We start from the raw sequence: 21,191 nt of genomic DNA, 5'->3' as shown, positions 1-21,191 counted from the left end.
TGAAGTTTGGCCAGAAAGACAGGACCTGGTCTTGTAGGGACCATATGAGGACATTCAGCAGCACAGAAAGTACTTTCAATGCCCAAAGTCATTTGAACAGTTTTGTTTTTGGAAGAGGAGAATGTTTTGATCTAGAGGCAAAATGATGATCACACGATTGTGATACTGCCGGACTAAACCATTGATAAAGCAACCACAGCCGGTGACAGAGAAGAATCTGTGACTTCTCTTCATTTAGTGGTCACTACTCACCTGGGTAGTCATATGTAGGAATCTCCTCTTTACACCGCTCATCACCCCTCACATATGTCTCCGTAGTATTAATATGGGTCAGATCTTCACCCTGAAACAAATATTGTAAAAGTCACAGACAGATGGAGAAGTCCCATCTATGATCAGCTCTAATCCTGCCATCTCCACCATTCTCATTACACAAGTATAAAACATATAATACTGGTGGATAAAACAAGACTGAGCACAAGACCTTCATAGCCGTCTACACATCATAGGGGAGATCTCATGATACCTTCTCTCCATCTACCTGATGATCCTGAGGAACATTGGGGTCTTCTTGTTTACAGTCCTGTGGAAGAAGAGGACGGGGACATCTCTCTGGTGTTGTCCTCTTACTGGATAGATCTGGAGGAAACACAAACAGGGACTGAATTCATTCTTTACATACAGATAGTTATAGGCAGTGTGTATTTAGTCCTGTCTATTACCTGGAGATGTGAGGGGCTGGGGAACCTCCATCATGACGTCCTTGTACAGATCTTTGTGTCCTTCTAAATACTCCCACTCCTCCATGGAGAAATAGACAGCGACATCCTGACACCTTATAGGAACCTGACACATACAATGATACCGTCATCCTCCTGATCCCTTTATAGTGTTACTGTGTAATGTCCCAGCATTCCCAGCAGTGTCACCTCTCCAGCCAGCAGCTCAATCATCTTGTAGGTGAGTTCTAGGATCTTCTGGTCATTGATGTCCTCATGTATCAGGGGGTGAGGTGGAGGCCCTGTGATTGGGCTCAGGGGTCTTCCCCATCCCTCAGACACAGGGTCCTGACAGCGCTCTCTAGAGGTCTTCTTCACTACTGTGTAATCCTGGTTATGGAGAGACACATTAATAAATCTCACTACAGACATTTCCAGAGTCCTCACCTCTCCAGTTCTGTCCATCTGTTATTCCCATAGATAAGAATGATGTAATGTGACGTCATCAGAATCTCTCACCTCTCCAGTAAGCCGGAAGAGGATCTCTAGGGTGAGGTGTAATATCCTCTCCACCATCTTGTCTCTTTCCATATCCATCTTTGATGGGTCCATAAGGAAAATTCTCTTATATAGAAGATCTTCACTGAGAGGATCTGATATTTTAGAGACCTCAATGAGAAGATGAGCCGATGTAACATCATAAAAATCCTGTGTAATAATACAATTTCTGGAGATAATAAGGGAAACAGATGAGATTTATTATTTTACAGTATTTAGTTTTCTTCTTTACATCTACTAATAAAATATATATAGTTTTGGCCACAGACAACAAGCAGTTTCTTCCTTGGAGTCTGCAGCTGAATACTTTCTCACAAGATGGTTATCTGATGGTTATTATGAGATGGTTGTTTGTTCTTGGCCCGACCCTTTCACAACTCCTGTCTCCTGGTTTAATCGTAAGAGAAACACATAACGAGAACCTGGCTTACACCTCTGGGTTTTCTCAAATGCGGCATTGATAAATGTCCACCATGTAAATATGCCGAACACAAGAAATAGATTTAATCACATTAAATAAAACATTTCATTACACGTGAATTTGTAATATATTGTATTCAGTGTCTGGGATGTAATGTCAGATATGTCGGCTGCTCCTCCCGTAAATAAGGCAGAGAATTAATGAGCACATAGGAGACCCCACTAATCCCGCGGCCATTAACCCCTCCAACGTTTCCACACATTTCCTAAGAGAACACAATGGGGACTGAAAGAACTTTCAGTTTTGTGGCAGTGAAAGGGTAAATCGTTCAGGTGGAGGGGAGATGGCGGAGGGGCATTGCTGAACCGTGAAGCTTCCTGGACACTGAGGGTAAATCCATCGTACCGGAGGGTATAAAGAGAAGGAGGATCTGATCTTACATTACCAGACAAGTGAAGGGGCCATATTGTGATGACTGTAAGATGATTGTGTTTCTTGTCTTTCTTTGTATCACATCTATTACATCTATTAATGCCGCCATTCATCCTGTGCACAGGAGCGGCTGCTCCGGAGACATTTATATCCTGCTCGGGTTTCATTCTTACCTTCGGTTCTGGGTAAGAAGTATCACTCCGAAACGCGTCACCTCCACCTTATCTCTCTGGATTCTTTCCTCCAATGTTCTGATGACGTCCCATCATTATTGTGACATAAGGTTATAAAATGAAGGAATAAAAGTTTTATGTTATTTGAGGTCCTGGATCGTCCTCTATGTGTGGACGGTTATCACTACTATCTACATTACTGCGCTGGAGCTAGGAGAGGAATAATGGCGTTGTGTGAGGACTTCTCTGGGCTTCTGTCCTTCATCCTGCAGTCGTCTGAATGGATCTAATGTGGACGGGAACCAGCTAAGCCGCATTCTGTCCACAGCTGTTACCTCACTGTTCACATCACACAGAGACCCCAAAAGAGTCTCAGTGCTGAAGGGGTTAATGCCCCCTGCGCCCAGTAATGGGAGATCTCCACATACCTCCACCTGCGGAGCCGCCACCACATATATGGCTGCTCTGTGCGCACAGGAGCTGTGATGAGGTCACAGGAGGGGAGGAGTCAGGGGTCACATGATCAGGGGCCTCAGTGAATGCACAGTGTGAACAGTGCGGCTCCTGTACAGTGATATCCGGAGTGAAGACGCTACATGGAGACGTCTCCGCAGTCAGTGACATTTCCGGCATTATTTGCCCCTCACTACTGGCACAATTACCCCGCGCCGCCTTTTCTACAGTTTTATGTGAGGATGTAACGTGGGATTTTCCTGCTTGGAGACAAATAGACGACACATGAGGTGATTATTACCAGTTACCGGACGTCTACTATATGATGGCATATGATTGTGCTATCCACTTCCTACCAGGAGCAAAATGCAGAAATCTCATGTTTAACCCCTTCCAGGGAGGGAGGCCTTGATATATTCAGAGTCCGGCTTAGGGTTCGTTAACATCACCGGATTATAAATTGCTCCGATGTTCATCTCGAATAATTGGACGAGTGTCATGCGAGTGTGAGATCTCATTCTCGCCTGCATCCATATACAGTGCGTTTTAACATCGTCTTTTACTTACTATAATCCTCTATGTAACTTAAAGCTGGTTTACAAAATGAAGAAAACAATCTTATATACAGATATCGATAGAAAGAAGTTATAGAGATATGATAGAGAATAGATAGATGTCCTGCAGATATATAATTTCACAACCTCCTATATGTTATAAATCTGCGCCCTTTAGAGTCTTTTATGTGGAACTAAAGGGTGTTGAGCCTTGTTTAACCTAATAAATAATTGCAAAAAAACGACATGGGGTCCCCCTATTTTTTTTTGTAACCAGCAAAGGTAAAGCAGACAGCTGAGAGCTGATGTTATCAAGTTGGGAAGGTCCCTTGTTATGGGGCCCTCCCCAGCCTAAAAATATCAGCTCGTAGCCACCTCAGAAGTGGCGCATCACATGAGATGCACCAATTATGGCTTTTTGCCTTTGCTCTTCCCAATTGCCCAGATGCATTGACAATTGGTGTAAAGTGACGCGCCCCTGGGCCTGTGTCGCGCTGCGTTGCGCACGCGGGAGCTTACCCGGAGCCGGATCTCTTTAGGGTTGTAGTCTCGTGGCGGTGATCCGGTCCGTGCCCAGGGAGTCAGACTAAGTGGCAGTCTATGGCAGTAGATGTTAACTTGATCGACTACGCCACCCGTTGAGTGCGGCTTTGAAGCCGCCGCTGCAGAACAGTCCACTGACGCCAGGTGTATGAGGATGTGCAGCGTGGTGGTATAACCCCCAACGGGAGGGGTATGGCCTCAGGGCAGCAGGGATAGATGATGGGGGTGATGGTGGTACACGAGCGCAACAAAGACAACTCGGAGTCTTGGTGGTGCAGTTCAGGGTCTTTACTCACGGTTACTCGGTTACTGCTCCAGGCCACCGCTGCAGAGGTGGCCGCCTGTGTCGCGCTGTGCTCACCAGGTGAGGGGCTCGGTTAACTCCCAGGTCTTTCTGGAGTGCTTTGCAGGACCCCCTTTTATGTCCCCTGTCTCTGGTCTTCAACCCCACTAGTGACCACGCTTATGTCCAGCTGCCTCGGACCTTCTTGGTGGGCAAACGTTGGCCTGCGTTTCCCAGGTCCTATGTGGTGCCTTTCTAGCGGGTGTGGTGAGGGGCTGCTCCACATGTAATGTCGCAGCCTCCGGTTCTTAGTTGAGGGTAGTTTCTCTCCTCCACTAATTTGGGATCCGGTTCCCATCTTCTTGACCTGACCCCCCTACTCAGGTAGCGGCGGGCGTGTGGTGGCTACCAGCCAGTCCACACCCCTGGGGTCCCCTCTGTCCTTCCTGGAGCCCAGTCTGCTCCTCTTCCTCCTTCTTCCCTCCTCCAGGCTCAGGCCTCCTGACAGGGCCTGCCTGTGGAGCAGAGCCCATAAAGCAGCTCTGCTCCCTGTCTTCTCCTCTCTCAACTCCCTCCCTTTCCAAGATGGTGCCTCCCTTTATACTCCTGTACAGAGTGCACCCAGGATCTACTTCCCCCACGCACACACTACCGGGTTCCCTTCTCTAGGTGTTCCCTCCCCCCACTCCAGCCAGGGACATGCTCACTCGTGCCTGCATAACTAATGGGAGCACCGTCGAGCTGTCCCCCGGAAATGTGGTGTAGTGCATGTGGGTGTTAGGGTCCTGAGCCACACTCCATCCTTACCTGGAAGTGAGATATCGCACATCTGGGTGAGATGCAATACCTCTGTAGCAACCGAACCCTCGGGGTGCTACATAAAGTATCTTGGGGTTAATGTCAGCTGTGGTTTGTCAAAAATCACAGCTGGCATCAAACCCTGGTGATAGTAATGGAGAGGTGTCTATCAGACAAACCCATTACTGACCTAGTAATCAAAAATAAAAACACCCACGAAAAAATACTTAATTTGAATAAACACTCCCCAACACTTTTTTTTCATTAAATCAACCCCACCCCCCCAAAAAAAGCATTCAGGTCCAGCGTAGTCCACCGAATCCGACGATGATGGGCATTCTCACCATATATGTAACACAGACCCGTCTGCACCACACCGCCAGCACAAGTCCGAAGATGCTACTTAGCATAATGTGACAATGGTGCCATCTAGATAGAATCTTATCGTTTTTCTCCTAGGCACGGCAAGTATTAGATAATTTGTGGGAGAGTATGAATGTTTTTTCCTATCCATCTCTGAAATTTGACTACCCAATTCCTTCTCCCAACCCCAGTAAAGGGTAGAGGGTCATTGCTGGTGTCCATTTGTGTTGCTTTGTGTATGTGACGCGCCCCCTGGGCCAGTGCTGTTTGGGGATTACCCGGAGCCGGATCAGATGGGGGTTGTAGTCTCCGAGTGGCGGCGACCCGGTCCGTGCCCAGGGTGTCAAACTCAGTGTGTGGCAGTCTTTACAGATGTTGTTAAAGGTCCTTAGTGTCGACTACGCCACCCGTTGATTTGCGGTCAAAAGGCCGCCGCTGCAGAAGGGTCCGCTGAGGCTGGTGGTGTGTGTGCAGCTGTGATAGTATAACCCCCAATGGGAGGGGTATAGCCTCAGGGGTAGAGGATGGTGGTTGTGAAGGTGCAGGATGAATCAGCAAGAAGACTCAGAGTCGGGCTGTGCAGTTCAGGGGTTTTTACTTACGGGTGTTCTTATGGTCACTTCTGGCCTGAAGCGACCACCCGAGCCGTGCTGCGTCCACCAGGTCCTGGACTCGGCCAACCCTCAAGTAATTCTGGAGCGTGGTCCTGAGCTCCTGTCTGACTTTGCCTCTCTTCTGGCCGTTCTCACCAGGGATCCACCTATGTCCGGCTCCCTCGGGTCTCTTGGTGGGTACACCCCTTCTGGGTTCCCTGACCCTATACCTGGTATGCCTTCCTAGTGGATTTAGTGAGGGTCGTGGCAGATCCTGCCCACGACCTCCGGTCTCTGGCTAAGGTGTGCTTTGTCCTCTGCCAGCTTGGGATCCGGTACCCTGGGTGCCAACCCTTCACCCTGCTGCTTGTATTCTGGGGTCTTGGGGTTCCTTCTTCTTCTCTCTCTGGGTCCTTCTGACTCCTCTCTGTCTCTCTCAGTCTTGGCCTTGGAGCTGGGCCCAGCCGGAACCACAACTCCCTGTCAGCCCTTCTGGCTGAGCTTCTCTGCTCTGCTCCTCTGACTCAACTCTGACAGACTGACCCACTCTACAAAAGACCCTGTCCTAAGATGGTGCCCACCTTATATACTCCCTCTATGTGTGAGCTCAGGTGACCAGCACCCAATGAGCTCCTAGCCTTACCCAGACTGCTCCCCCCTATCTGCCCCTACACTACTGGGATGTTCCACCCCCCTCCCACTCCAGCCAGGGACAGACACTGTCGTACCTGCACATAAACTGGTGGGAGTACCGTCGATCTGTCCCCCGGAAATGGGATGTATGTAGTGCATGCAGCCTACTAGCTCAGTTCCACACTCCATCCTTACCCGGGAGTGGAATACCACACCTCTGGCTTGAGGTGTAATACCCCTGTAGCAGCCGAGTCCTCAGGGTGCTACATTCCCCCCTGGTAAATCACAGCACGTCCTCGGGCTGTAAAAGAATAAAAACATCCACAAACATACATTTTTTTTTCATAAAACATAAACATATAAAACATCATATATTATCAGCATAAACTTTTCATATAAAGCTTTTCATAAATAACACTCTTGTTCCTCCGGCCACGGTGCAACTTGTGACCGGGTAAAGTGCGACAGTCTCTTGTAGTAAAGACAACAGTTTCCTATAAAACCGGTAGGGGGCGCCTTAGAAAGCGCAACTATATACAAGGGAAGGTATGGCCGCTCTCAGTCCTCGGCCAGGTATCAGGAAGGAATGACCGCTCTCAGTCCTCGGTCAGTGGGAATAGGGACACACGGGTTTCAGTTCAATTTGCTGGTCCCAACGGGGACTATATTTTAACTAGCAGCAGTAACAGTTCTTATACCCTGACGGGTAACTATGTACAGTCTCTTTACCGTACTTTAATGACGGCGTACTCCTGCTCCTCCTTCAGACCCGTCCAGATCCTCTTGCTCCTCTTCACACCGTAGCTCCTCCTCCGTCAGCCGGTGTACATGGAGGGCGTAGGGTCCTTTGGCACACTTGTGCCGGGTGAACGTGACCTCGTCCCCTACATATAGGTCACGACCTCTGTGTCCCTCCGGCAGATGGGACTCCACGTCTCTGCGGGTGACAAAGACGTCGCCGGGGGTGTGATGATCCCTGATGAAACCCCAACCGTGCTGCAGCTGGAATTTAATTACAGTCCCGGTGGCACGGGGACCGTGGGCTGCACGGGGGTTCCTCCTGGTCCGGCTCTTCTGCTCTGCACTCTGTTCCTGCAGCCGCTGCTCTCGGACCCGCCTCTCTCTTCGCTCCCGGTCAAAGACCTCTAACTGCTGCCGGCAGCACTCCGCACGCTCAGCTGCGGCTGCCCGAGTCTCTTGGGTGAATCCCATGAGGTCTCCTCCGGTGGGGTCCCACGCAAACTGCGCTTCCTCCAATGAGAGTGGGGGTGATCTTAACGGGCTTCGGAACCGGAATCAGGGGCTCATCTAGGGGTCTTTCTTTCCGGAGTCGGGGATGGTGGAACTCCGGTGGCCACACAAAGGGCTGCCCATCCGGGCACGTGTGCTGGGCAAACAAGTCTTCACCCAGGTGCGGCACTCTAGATGTTGAGGGCGCGGTGGTGGAAGCGGCGCCCGGGTTCGCCAGGCCTTGCGACCAGGCCTGGGGTACCCTGAACGTAAAGGGCACCGTGAAGACGGCGGCGCCCGGGGTTACTTGGCCCAGCGACCAGGCCGGTGGCTCAGTGGAGGTAGAGGGCGCTGTGGGAACTGCGGCGCCCGGGGGTACTAGACCTTGCGACCAGGCCGGTGGTGTTTCCTGCTTTGCCGCGCTCAGGGTTGAGGCGTGTGACGTCACAGGGGTCGCGGCCGCGGCTTCTGCTTGAGGCCTTGTCTGGAGCGGTGACGATGCAGCGACGGGCACGGCAGGGGGAATTTCGGGCTCTGCGACGGGGAGCTGGGGCAGGCTCACGGTTTCTCGGCTCGGGGTAGTGACGTCCCCTTTACCTGCCTCCGTCTGTTCAGCTCCCTCCTCGGCGCCGTCTCCGGCCTTCACTCCTCCTGCACCATCCTCAGAGGCGGTCTGTCTCCTCGTCTCGGGTGGCGTGCTTCGCTGGTGGGTTCTTGCCTGCAGGGCCATCTCTCGGCTCCACTCCGTCAGCGTCTCTCGCTGCACCTGGGCCATCCTCCGTGCGAGGCGCTCCAGCTCGGTCTGCGCACACTCCCGGTCTCGGGGGAGCTGTGCCAGGATTTCCACTAAGCCTAGTGGGGTTGTTGCTTGCAGCAGGCTCCTGACCACTGGGTCGGTGCTGCCTGACTCTCCTTCCATCTCCGGGTACGACTTCTCCGGAGTCCTCTCCAGACTTCTTGTCTCCGGGTGCGCTCTCTCCAGACTCCTCCAGGCTGCACCCATCTTCGTTCTTTTGTTCTGTCTCCTCCCACATTGAAGGTGGTCCCGGGGCAACTTTGTGATTGTCAGTTCCAGGGGCAGTTCTCTCACGCTGATGGACATCTCTAGCATCACAGTCTCTGTTGGTGGGGGCGGTTTCCGCTTTTGGCGCCATTCCTTGACCTGGCCCACGATGGGAGGTGACCTCTTGCCACCCTCTGGCACGCCCATAATGGCGTCCGCTCTTCCAAGGCGGGAAATCTTCTGGAAATGGCGGGAATCGCCTCCCAGTGGCGGGAAACTCCGTGGATGGCGGGAAAAAGCTGCAGATGGCGGGCAACCGGCGGGAAACGATCCGTGATGGCGTCCCATGGCGGGGACCCTCTGGAACCGGCGGGAGACTTCTTCTTAAGGTAAATTTGAACTTCTCTTCAGGCACGCAGTACCCGGTGGTTGTGGGCACGAAATCCTGCCGACTACGCCAAAGTTGACGCGCCCCCTGGGCCAGTGCTGTTTGGGGATTACCCGGAGCCGGATCAGATGGGGGTTGTAGTCTCCGAGTGGCGGCGACCCGGTCCGTGCCCAGGGTGTCAAACTCAGTGTGTGGCAGTCTTTACAGATGTTGTTAAAGGTCCTTAGTGTCGACTACGCCACCCGTTGATTTGCGGTCAAAAGGCCGCCGCTGCAGAAGGGTCCGCTGAGGCTGGTGGTGTGTGTGCAGCTGTGATAGTATAACCCCCAACGGGAGGGGTATAGCCTCAGGGGGTCAGGGGTAGAGGATGGTGGTTGTGAAGGTGCAGGATGAATCAGCAAGAAGACTCAGAGTCGGGCTGTGCAGTTCAGGGGTTTTTACTTACGGGTGTTCTTATGGTCACTTCTGGCCTGAAGCGACCACCCGAGCCGTGCTGCGTCCACCAGGTCCTGGACTCGGCCAACCCCCAAGTAATTCTGGAGCGTGGTCCTGAGCTCCTGTCTGACTTTCCCTCTCTTCTGGCCGTTCTCACCAGGGATCCACCTATGTCCGGCTCCCTCAGGTCTCTTGGTGGGTACACCCCTTCTGGGTTCCCTGACCCTATACCTGGTATGCCTTCCTAGTGGATTTAGTGAGGGTCGTGGCAGATCCTGCCCACGACCTCCGGTCTCTGGCTAAGGTGTGCTTTGTCCTCTGCCAGCTTGGGATCCGGTACCCTGGGTGCCAACCCTTCACCCTGCTGCTTGTATTCTGGGGTCTTGGGGTTCCTTCTTCTTCTCTCTCTGGGTCCTTCTGACTCCTCTCTGTCTCTCTCAGTCTTGGCCTTGGAGCTGGGCCCAGCCGGAACCACAACTCCCTGTCAGCCCTTCTGGCTGAGCTTCTCTGCTCTGCTCCTCTGACTCAACTCTGACAGACTGACCCACTCTACAAAAGACCCTGTCCTAAGATGGTGCCCACCTTATATACTCCCTCTGTGTGTGAGCTCAGGTGACCAGCACCCAATGAGCTCCTAGCCTTACCCAGACTGCTCCCCCCTATCTGCCCCTACACTACTGGGATGTTCCACCCCCCTCCCACTCCAGCCAGGGACAGACACTGTCGTACCTGCACATAAACTGGTGGGAGTACCGTCGATCTGTCCCCCGGAAATGGGATGTATGTAGTGCATGCAGCCTACTAGCTCAGTTCCACACTCCATCCTTACCCGGGAGTGGAATACCACACCTCTGGCTTGAGGTGTAATACCCCTGTAGCAGCCGAGTCCTCAGGGTGCTACATATGCAAGATAGAAGTTTAGTACAAAGACCTACTTGAGTGATTATGGGTTCAAACGGAGTGAGTTCATCCTTTATACTAGTAACATGTGAGAATTTATAAATGAGCTGGAAATAAGCCAGGCAGGATAGACTCCTAATTAGAAAGGAGCCACGAAGTTCTATAAAGGAAGGAAAAGAGCCTGATCCCATGAGAACGTGTCTCAATCTAACCCCATCAGATCAGTCCCAGATTAGAAATGAGTCCGTACCTGAAGCAGAGGGAAAATCTGGGTTGCCAAACAAGGGCGTTAATGGACCCAACCTACGTGGTATAAATGAAGAGATTAAGACTTGATCCCATGTTTTCAAAATGTGTTGAATGGGTATTGGTAATTGTTTAGTTTGTACATGTATTTAGTCAATCCAAGGTAGAGATGTGAGTATCCACGGATAGAGGTCCTCTTCCAGTTTCACCCATTGCTTATGTTCCACACATGTGAACCAGTCCAGTGCTCTCATAAGAATCAAAGATTGATGGTAATTTTTTTAGATCAGGCATACTAGTACCCCCTTTATTTTTGGAACAGCACAATATTTTAAAACGTATTCTAGACCTCGACGTTCCCCATACTACCTAATAGCGTTGTCGAGATGGGAGAAAAAGGTCTGAGGAACGCAGACAGGAACGGTCTGGAATATATAAAGAAGTTTTGGCAAAATGTCCATTTTATCACATAAATACAACCAAACCAGGACAAGGGTTTGAATTTATAATTCATTACATTTTGAAGAGTTTGTTCAAGGACAGTGATATAATTTAAACTATACAGATCATCCATGTTCCCTGCAATTTGTATACCGAGGTTTTTAGATGTGTCTTTCTGCCACTTAAAGGGAAAGTTAAAAATTAGCTGTTGTCTTATGTTATTGCTTCTGATTTAGAGTAGTTGACTTTAAAATCGCTTACTTGGCCAAATTCTTCGAATTCCTTTAGTATAGAAGGAAATGAGATAATTGGGTTTGAAAATAGAGCAACAGGTCATCTGCGTATAGAGCTAGTTTATAGTGATGTGAGCCTATAGTAACTCCACTAATATCTGGATTTTTTTGTAATGCTACCGCGAAATGTTCCATCACCAATGTGTATAGCAGAGGTGATAAGGGACAATCTTGCTTTGTCTCATTTTTAATAGAAAATGTGTGATATAGAAGGCGTTTACCCTATCGCTTTAGGGTCAGTGTAGAAGGATAGAATTTTAGATAACAAGAGTCCAACCCAATTTTTCGTAAGGTGCTCTTCAAGAAAGTCCAGTTCATTCTGTCAAACACTTTTTCAGCGTCCACAGAAACAAGGCACATTGGGATCCCCTGTTTTTTTTGCACGTGAAACTAACAACGTTTTATTGGTATTATCACGCACTTCTCTACCCTTAACAAAGCCAACCTGATCATTGCTAACAATTGAGGGTAGGTAGTGGGAGAGCCATGGTGCAATTATATTAGAGAATATTTTGATGTATATATTAATGAAATTGGATGAACATTAGGGCAGGCATTTAGTTCTTTTCCAGGCTTTGATACAACTGTTATGTGAGCCTCAAGTGATTGGGGGGCAAAGGGGAGTCTTCTGAGATATTATTGAACACTAATGGTAATAACAGAGGTGCAAACATGTTATAAAATCTATTATTGAATCCATCTGGCCCAGAGCTCTTCCCGATAGGGAATGATTTATTGGCCTCTCCTATCTCTTGTTCAGTGAAAGCTTTGTCTAGTATCTCCTGCTCAGGGGTCTGTAAGGAAGGAACGGCAGTGTCCTTAATATATTTGTCAATTTTTGTTTTAATACTATAAGGTGGCATGTCATGGTATTTTCCATGAATACTATGTAGTGAGCTATAACAGCAATGAAATGCTTCCGCTATGTCAGTGGGGTTATGAATTTATAGCCGGGTGCCCCTTTTGTTTTGGAAACTCGTGGATGTAACCTCCTTGTCAATGAGAGACCACATTTATCTGTGAATTCATAAGAGTACCTTCACATGCGATCTTGATATTTTGTATACGTTTGATCTAGTAAAGACCTTCGCTCCTTTCTTTTTTTCAATCAGATCATTTTTATTTAACAAAAGAAAGACCAACATTTTGTTTTTGTCATATAAACTCTGTGACAAAAAAAATAAAAATAAAGAAAAAACAGTAAATACAAGAACCGGTTTACAGTGAAATAAAACCCAATATTGTTCTATAGTACAAGGTTTTGGAACAGTAATTATACATTTGTACATAAATATCTGAATACTTCCTGGCGGCTTTTTTTTCCCTATTGCGACGTCAAAAGAAAAAGAATATATCTAAGAATGGGCAATTGTGTGGACTGAGACAATTATTATTTACATATAAGGATATAAATTCCTGGTTTACAGCAGGGACATGTACAAATGGTCCAGTAGAGTATTTCTGAAGAAATACCTGGAGTATTTAACCACTGCTCCCATATGTGTATGAATTTCTTGAGAGCGTTCCTTTTTATATAAGCTCCACTTTCCAAGCGTAGAGTGTTATTTATACTGGGTTTTAGTTCTGTTATCGTTGGGGGAGAATTGTCTATCCAATGTAGTGCCAACAAGTTTCTGGCTTGGAATAATATTCTTGAGCTAACTATTGCCATATGGGAGTCTGGGTCTACGTCCTCTCCCAGGAGTCCTAGGATACAGATTTTAGGTTCCAACTGAAGTTGTATCCCAAATACAGATAGTACAAGAGCGATCACCATGTTCCAGTAGTCGCTAATATTTACACATTCCCACATCATATGCACCAGGTGGTCGTCCTTTTGACCACATCTAGGACATGTGTCATCCGTTTGTATTTAAATTTTAAATAAAATACTTGGGGATCTATATATCCCATGAATTAGAAGAATTCGGGACAATCTTTGTGACTCCGACAATGAAAGTTTCGGTGTCAAATCCAGTATTTCCCCCAATGCTCCTCAGATAAGGGACCCACATCCTCCTCCCATTTTGTCTTAACTATCAAAGGATATTTATCCAAATGTAGGGCCAGTAACTGCCTATAAAAAAGGGATATTAGACCTTTTGTATCCATCGATGTAGTAATGGTATCTATTGGGTGATGTCAATCAGTATGGCGTTTATTCTACTATATGCAAGATGTATTTGCAGATATTGATAAAACACCCTATGTGGAAGGTTAAAATCTGACTTTATTTGTTCAAACATCTTGAATAATCCATCCCTCAAGAGTTGTGACACCAAACATATACCCCTATCCTCCCACTCGATAACATTTTTTAGTTTATGTAGCTCTGGTAAGTTATAGTTGTGCCATAAAGGGGTATAGTTTGAGTACTTTCCAATCCCCAGAAAAATTTTACCCCTATCCCACGCCTTATATATTAACTTTAGTGTACAACATTTTAAGCAATTTTCTCGAGGAGGCCCCATATCTAGTACCGAGAATGGAAGTTTCCACTTGGTTCCTTCCATAAGTAGGTGCCCTGAAATTACACAATATTTGCGAGTACCCCATCCATAAAACTACTTTAGCTCCCTTCTAGCGTTAAGCAGGTCTGCGTATACCTGGAGGGAAGCAGATCAATCTGTTCAAGCAAATGGGAGACTTTAGCTGTTCTCTCCTTTTTTTAGCCTTTATCTACAGTACAGACCAAAAGTTTGGACACACCTTCCCATTTAAAGAAATTTCTGTATTTTCATGACTATGAAAATTGTACATTCACACTGAAGGCATCAAAACTATGAATTAACACATGTGGAATTATATACTTAACAAAAAAGTGTGAAACAACTGAAAATATGTCTTATATTCCAGGTTCTTCAAAGTAGCCACCTTTTGCTTTGATGACTGCTTTGCACACTCTTGGCATTCTCTTGATGAGCTTCAAGAGGTACTCACTGGAAACGGTCTTCCGACAATCTTGAAGGAGTTCCCAGAGATGCTTAGCACTTGTTGGCCCTTTTGCCTTCACTCTGCGGTCCAGCTCACCCCAAACCATCTCGATTGGGTTCAGGTCTGGTGACTGTGGAGGCCAGGTCATCTGGCGTAGCACCCCATCACTCTCCTTCTTGGTCAAATTGCCCTTATACAGCCTGGAGGTGTGTTTGGGGTCATTGTCTTGTTGAAAAATAAATGATGGTCCAACTAAACGCAAACCGGATGGAACAGCATGCTGCTGCAAGATGCTGTGGTAGCCATGCTGGTTCAGTATGCCTTCAATTTTGAATAAATCCCCAACAGTGTCACCAGCAAAGCACCCCCACACCATCACACCTCCTCCTCCATGCTTCACGGAGGAAACCAGGCATGTAGAGTCCATCCGTTCACCTTTTCTGCGTCGTACAAAGACACGGTGGTTGGAACCAAAGATCTTACATTTGGACTCATCAGACCAAAGCACAGATTTCCACCGGTCTAATGTCCATTCCTTGTGTTCTTTAGCCCTAACAAGTCTCTTCTGCTTGTTGCCTGTCCTTAGCAGTGGTTTCCTAACAGCTATTTTACCATGAAGGCCTGCTGCACAAAGTCTCCTCTTAACAGTTGCTAAAGAGATGTGTTTGCTGCTAGAACTCTGTGTGGCATTGACCTGGTCTCCAATCTGAGCTGCTGTTAACCTGAGATTTCTGAGGCTGGTGACTTGGATAAACTTATCCTCAGAAGCAGAGGTGACTCTTGGTCTTCCTTTCCTGGGGCGGTCCTCATGTGAGCCAGTTTCTTTGTAGCGCTTGATGGTTTTTGCAACTGCACTTGGGGACACTTGCAAAGTTTGCCCAATTTTTCGGACTGACTGACCTTCATTTCTTTAAGTAATGATGGCCACTCGTTTTTCTTTACTTAGCTGCTTTTTTCTTGCCATAATACAAATTCTAACAGTCTATTCAGTAGGACTATCAGCTGTGTATCCACCAGACTTCTGCACAACACAACTGATGGTCCCAACCCCAAGAAATCCCACTTATTAAACCTGACAGGGCACACATGTGAAGTGAAAACCATTTCCGGTGACTACCTCTTGAAGCTCATCAAGAGAATGCCAAGAGTGTGCAAAGCAGTCATTAAAGCAAAAGGTGGCTACTTTGAAGATCCTAGAATATAAGAGATATTTTCAGTTGTTTCACACTTTTTTGTTAAGTATATAATTCCACATGTGTTAATTCATAGTTTTGATGCCTTCATTGTGAATGTACAATTTTCATAGTCATGAAAATACAGGAAAACCTTTAAATGAGAAGGTGTGTCCAAACTTTTGGTCTGTACTGTATTTTTTATTATTATCCCTCTGAGGACGCATGTGAGTGCTTCCCATTTAAATGGTAAGGCATTTCATCATGCTCATATATTTGAAGCAGTCTATAGTCTCAAGAAGGTCTGGGACACAGAGTGAGTCTTTCAGCAGATTATCATTTAAGTTCCAACATCTGAAGCCTTGGTGGAGTCACGTATAGTCAGATTACAATATACAGGAGCATGATCTCACCATACAGCAGTTCCTACCTGAGATGTAGGTTGCCATGTAGGCAAGTGACGGCTAATTAAGAAAAGGACTATACTGCTATGCATATTGTGTAAAGGAGAATAATAGGTATAATTCTTTACGTCTGGATGTAGTATCCTACATACATCGCCCGGTTGAGACCAAAGCACAATTAGCAAAGCTTTTGTTTGTGTTTTAGATTGGTGGCTCCAGCCCAGGGACGCATCTAAAGAAGGATCCAAGACAAAATTAAAGTCACCTCCAATGATGATAAGGTCCGCCGCAAAATATTTTAGTTTGTTTAAGTTATGACGGTATGTCTTAATTTGGTCACAATTAGGGAGATAGAACTTTTCCAAAGTCAAAATTTTGGAGTAGATGGAGATCTTAACAAACGCATACCTCCTCTCCGTGTCAGACAGTGTTTCTACAATAGTATGCAGCAGTGATCTGTGGCGGCCTATACTCAGCACCTTAGACTTCAAAACTGCATTTTTCTGGGACGCCAAGATGAATAATATCTATTAGTAATCTGAGGTATAGTATATGATCGCCTCTAAAGTGTGACTCCTGAAGAAAGAGAAAATGTACGTGCTGTTTATGCCTACGATAAAACACTTGAGCTCCTTTCTCTGGAACATTAAGTCCTCTGACATTCAATGAACAAGTTTTGAGTTGTGCCATATTATATGAAAAAAAGGAGGAGGGGGAAGAGAGAAAGATTAAAAGAAAAGATGACGTATAGACGGTAGATAGTAACATCTACCTCTCAGTGTCTAAGAAGTATAGATTATGAATATATCAAAACAGTAGGAAATTGCGAAACAAGCAGATCCCAATGCAAGTCCCTAACTGGGGGTTGTCTTTACAGGCGCAAGTCAAACTTTCAGTTCTAGGATTCCTATTAGGTGGAACCATGGAATATAAAGCAAGTAAAGTAATACAGCCTGATATTACAGTAGTATCATGTGAACTCAACTTATATGCCGGTCTAAGATCTTATATGAACTTAGACATTCTATATAGTGGAAGAGTGGCACCTAATGCTCTATTTAGATATATCTAATTATATGCTTAAAGAAATAAGTAAGCATCTGCAAACTGTCTCTCATCAGGGAAGGCAAGATTCATTTCAGGAGCTCATATGATTGGCAGGTTCCTCTCCCATCTGGCTGCATCACCATCAAGTTCCTGATCCACTTAACACCTTCTGCGACGTGCTGGAACTCTCTGTGGCAATGGTGGAGCAGGTGGCCAGTCAGATATAGGGAATGTCCAGGGCATCACAGAAAGGTCTCATGTTGATTGGATCTTTGAAAATATACAGCTGGAATGGGTACCCCCAGGAGTACATCAGGCCATTTTCCCGGATGGCATCAAGTAGTGGTTTCAATACCCTTCTTTTAGCAAGTGTCATTCAGGATAGATATGTGAGCAATTATATGCGTTTTCCATTGAAATCACCAGGATCAAACTCCTCTGCTTTCCTCACAATGGCCTCTTTTACATTGAAAATATGTATGCGACACATAATGTCCCTTGAACGCTCAGGATCTGGGCATGATTGCCTATTGTACGGTGCGCCTTTAAAATCTCCACCTCCTTATCAATAGGATCACCAAGGATATTATTGAATAATGATCGCAGTGTTGGCATAATCACTTGTGCAATGATGCTTTCAGGTATACCCCTTATCCAGATATTATTGTGATTTTCTTGATCATCAACCATATTAAACAGATGGTTTATTTACTGGCTGTGAAGATCCAGTGTTAGTTTCTGAGCATTATGATGGCCTCTAACTTGGACGACATTATCCTCTAATCTCTGTATCTTGTCAGTAAGCTGTGACAGGATAGAAGTGAGGGGACGTATTTCAGTATTGTATGTGGTCTCCAGCCTCTGAATATATTGCTCCATGTCTTCTTTAGTCGGGATAGACGTAATCTGATATACAAATAAGTTATGTTGTTCTCCATATCAGAATTCCCTGTGTCTGGGGGGTAAATGTCCCTGTGAAGCATGCGCTGCTCAGTATGTGGGCTTTGGTGAGAGTACAAGGAGATTTGTGGAGCTGTTTTCTTGTGAGGCCTACATTAAGAGAGAAGTTGGTGCAGGACTTACAGCCTGGAGCTGTCTGGCATCATGAGGGTTAAGGCTGCTTCTTTTTCCATGCTGAGGTGAGGCAGTAATGGCTCCGGAGCAGGAAGATAAGACCTTCCATAAGAAACGCTGCATACCAGACATGCTGACAGAGGTGGAGGACCTCAGATTAACCTCCGATCTCTTCTTTCTTTCCCATATCGAACGTCATGTTTGAGGCTGTAAATTGCTTATAATTCCCCCAGGAACACGGTCTGAAGAGAGTGCTCTCAGTGTGTGCGTTCCCTTGATGCTGTGTCCAGGCCATGTCCTTCCTGTTGATGTACAATACGTCTAAAGGTGGCGTTGATTGGGAGCAGGATTGTGTGATGTAACAATCTTGTGTGATGTAACATCCTTAAGGAAACGCGAGTTGTGACACCAATGGAACGGCGCCAGAACAGGAAGTGGGTATGAGTGTTTTTATTTTAAAAAGGCCAAACATGAGGAATGAGAAGGAGTTGGTCTAGTAGTGGACAACCCCTTTATGAAGATATAATTTTCAGTTAAAAATGAAAAAGGCTTCTCCCCTGTGTGACGTCTATGAAGTTTGTTAAGAGTTGATCTCCGTGTAAAACATTTCCCGCATTAAGAACATGAAAATGGCTTCTCGTCTGTGTGAGTTCTCTGGTGACTAAGAAGTGATGATTTCTTCACAAAACATTTCCCACATTCTGAACAGGAAAAAGGTTTCTCCCCTGTGTGAGTTCTCTGGTGCTTAACCAAATCTGATTTATCTTTAAAACATTTCCCACATTATGAACAGGAAAAAGGCTTCTCCCCTGTGTGAGTTCTCTGGTGCTTAACCAAAACTGATTTCCAGCTAAAACATTTCCCACATTCTGAACAGGAAAAAGGCTTCTCCCGTGTGTGATTTTTCTTGTGCGTAACCAAAACTGATTTCCAGCTAAAACATTTCCCACATTCTGAACAGGAAAAAGGCTTCTCCCCTGTGTGCTTTCTCTTGTGCGTAACCAAAACTGATTTCCAGCTAAAACATTTCCCACATTCTGAACAGGAAAAAGGCTTCTCCCCTGTGTGAATTCTCTGGTGCTTAACCAAAACTGATTTCTGGATAAAACATTTCCCACATTCTGAACAGGAAAAAGGCTTCTCCCGTGTGTGATTTCTCTTGTGCGTAACCAAAACTGATTTCCAGCTAAAACATTTCCCACATTCTGAACAGGAAAAAGGCTTCTCCCCTGTGTGAGTTCTCTGGTGCTCAACCAAATCTGATTTCCGGATAAAACATTTTCCACATTCTGAACAGGAAAAAGGCTTCTCCCCTGTGTGAATTCTCTGATGGCTGATAAAACTTGATTTCACTGTAAAACATTTCCCACATTCTGAACATGAAAAAGGCTTCTCCCCTGTGTGAGTTCTCTGATGTCTGATAAAACTTGATTTCAATCTAAAACATTTCCCACATTCTGAACATGAAAAAGGCTTCTCCCCTGTGTGAGTTCTCTTATGCTCAACCAAATCTGATTTCCGGCTAAAACATTTTCCACAATCTGAACAGGAAAAAGGCTTCTCCCCTGTGTGAGTTCTCTTATGCTCAACCAAATCTGATTTCCGGCTAAAACATTTTCCACATTCTGAACAGGAAAAAGGCTTCTCCCCTGTGTGAATTCTCTGATGGCTGATAAAACTTGATTTCAATCTAAAACATTTTCCACATTCTGAACAGGAAAAAGGCTTCTCCCCTGTGTGAATTCTCTGATGTCTGATAAAACTTGATTTCAATCTAAAACATTTTCCACATTCTGAACAGGAAAAAGGCTTCTCCCCTGTGTGAATTCTCTGATGGCTGATAAAACTTGATTTCAATCTAAAACATTTTCCACATTCTGAACAGGAAAAAGGCTTCTCCCCTGTGTGAGTTCTCTGATGTCTGCTAAAACTTGATTTCAATCTAAAACATTTTCCACATTCTGTACAGGAAAAAGGCTTCTCCCCTGTGTGAATTCTCTGATGGCTGATAAAACTTGATTTCAATCTAAAACATTTTCCACATATGGAACATGAAAAAGGCTTCTCCCCTGTGTGAGTTCTCTGATGTCTGATAAAACTTGATTTCAATCCAAAACATTTTCCACATTCTGAACAGGAAAAAGGATTCTCCCCTGTGTGAGTTCTCTTATGCTCAACCAAATCTGATTTCCGGCTAAAACATTTTCCACATTCTGAACAGGAAAAAGGCTTCTCCCCTGTGTGAGTTCTCTTATGCTCAACCAAATCTGATTTCCGGCTAAAACATTTCCCACATTCTGAACATGAAAAAGGCTTCTCCCCTGTGTGAGTTCTCTGATGTCTGATAAAACTTGATTTCAATCTAAAACATTTTCCACATTCTGAACAGGAAAAAGGCTTCTCCCCTGTGTGAGTTCTCTTATGCTCAACCAAATCTGATTTCCGGCTAAAACATTTTCCACATTCTGAACAGGAAAAAGGCTTCTCCCCTGTGTGAGTTCTCTTATGCTCAACCAAATCTGATTTCCGGCTAAAACACTTCCCACATTCTGAACATGAATAAGGCTTCTCCCCTGTGTGATTTCTCTGATATTTGATTAAACCTGATTTCTCTGTAAAACATTTTCCACTTTCTGAAAAAGAAAATGGCTTCTCCTCTATGTGACTTCTCTGGTGATTAACAAGATCTGATTTCTGGTTAAAAAATTTCCCACACTTGAAACAAAAAAATCTATTCTCTGCTGTGTGAATGCTTTGATGTTTAAGCAAAGACTTTTCGAGGGAAAAACTATTACCATATTCTGAACATGAAAATGGCTTCTTTGCTTTCGGTGCAATTTGTTTTTTAATGCTTATTTTGTGACTTTGATTTTCCTTAGTAGTCTGTAATGAATCAGAAGACAGGACCTGTTTCAAATGATCAGATGACAGATCTTTGCTGTGAAGGGATGATGGTATATCTGGAGTAATGGCATTCATTTCAATTGTATCTTGTGTGATCTCAAGATCATCTGATTTAAAAATTGAAGATGTCATCTGTCCCTCTGATCTCCTGGTACAGTCATCTGCCGAGAATAAAACCAATTATTATTTATGAATAA

General features: G+C 45.8%; 1 pseudogene; it reads right to left on the bottom strand.

Annotated features, from left to right (window-relative positions):
* LOC141194422 (uncharacterized) overlaps positions 1-21,191 on the bottom strand; it is a 64,853-nt pseudogene that overhangs the window by 3,216 nt on the left and 40,446 nt on the right.

Source organism: Phyllobates terribilis, unplaced genomic scaffold, assembly GCF_046119375.1.
Source record: "Phyllobates terribilis strain yellow unplaced genomic scaffold, ASM4611937v1 Scaffold_71__1_contigs__length_7168151, whole genome shotgun sequence".
In the NCBI taxonomy this organism is placed as follows: Eukaryota; Metazoa; Chordata; class Amphibia; order Anura; family Dendrobatidae; genus Phyllobates; species Phyllobates terribilis.
Note: the sequence above shows the minus strand (reverse complement) of the source record. Positions and strands in the feature narration are given on the sequence as shown.